At 38.1% G+C, this 1,255-nt stretch overlaps 1 protein-coding gene across 1 annotated transcript in view; it reads right to left on the bottom strand.

The window, feature by feature from the left end:
* Positions 1–1,255, bottom strand: part of LOC106878539 (serine/threonine-protein phosphatase 6 regulatory ankyrin repeat subunit B) — a 187,752-nt gene that overhangs the window by 147,678 nt on the left and 38,819 nt on the right. The window lies entirely within an intron of this gene.

Here is a 1,255-nt window from a genome sequence, read left to right on the forward strand (position 1 = left end):
GAGAGAGAAGGAGAGAGAGAGAGAGAGAGAAGGAGAGAGAGAGAGAGAGAGAGAGAGAGTGAGAGAGAGAGAGATACATATATATGTATGCATGTATGTATATACATATATATTTATTATATATATATATATACACACACACACACACATTTATTCGTTCGCATATATATTGTGTAACACTAATTATCTCCGTACCAATCAACTTAATTATAATCGATGGTACGTTTGGGTCATCGGTAACCTGATGGATTTTCGTTTATCCAATTAGTGGTGCGTTGTTAAACGTTGCTCCAATTCGTAACAGGACCTTTAAAGTATCAATGCGCTCACACAGGCAGAATCAATAACAGATATACATACGTAAGCAAATACAATTTAAACGATAACGATTCATATATAAATATATATAAATATATATATATATATATATATATATATATATACACGATATATACGATATATATTACTTTGATGTGAATCGATCCATGGAACTCGTGCTGATCGCTTGAGTGACTAACTATGTACTTGGAATGGATGGGTGACTAGTTCAGGACAGTGATATTGATAGAATACTAATGTTTAATTTAGTAACTGCTCAGTCTCCACTAACAAGTATATATGCAGAAGTTTAATTCGACAGCAACCATTGACGGATTCCCCGCAACTGTAACAGTCAGTCCTCTTGCTCGCTTCTGCCAACACAGCATGCGGTACATTTTTAAAACACCGCTCGATCGTAGTTCTTCACGTGTCCATTTTGTTTTTATGTTTGTGCTAGGTTCAGTTGTATTAATTCCGACAGTTATTTCAAGATCTTACTTATTTTATCGATAAATTACAGTTTTTATTATTATTTGGCGCAGGAGTGGCTGTGTGATAAGTAGCTTGCTTACCAACCACATGGTTCCGGGTTCAGTCCCACTGTGTGGCACCTTGGGCAAGTGTCTTCTACTATAGCCTCGGGCCGACCAAAGCCTTGTGAGTGGATTTGGTAGACGGAAACTGAAAGAAGCTCGTCGTATATATGTATATATTTGTATGTCTGTGTTTGTTCCCCCAACATCGCTTGACAACCGATGCTGGTGTATTTACGTCCTCGTATCTTAGCGGTTCGGCAAAGGAGACCGATAGAATAAGTACTAGGCTTACAAAGAATAAGTCCTGGGGTCGATTTGCTCGACTAAAGGCGGTGCTCCAGCATGGCCGCAGTCAAATGACTGAAACGAGTAAAAGAGTAAACGAGTAAAAGAGTAAA

Source organism: Octopus bimaculoides, chromosome 7, assembly GCF_001194135.2.
Source record: "Octopus bimaculoides isolate UCB-OBI-ISO-001 chromosome 7, ASM119413v2, whole genome shotgun sequence".
Taxonomy (NCBI): Eukaryota; Metazoa; Mollusca; class Cephalopoda; order Octopoda; family Octopodidae; genus Octopus; species Octopus bimaculoides.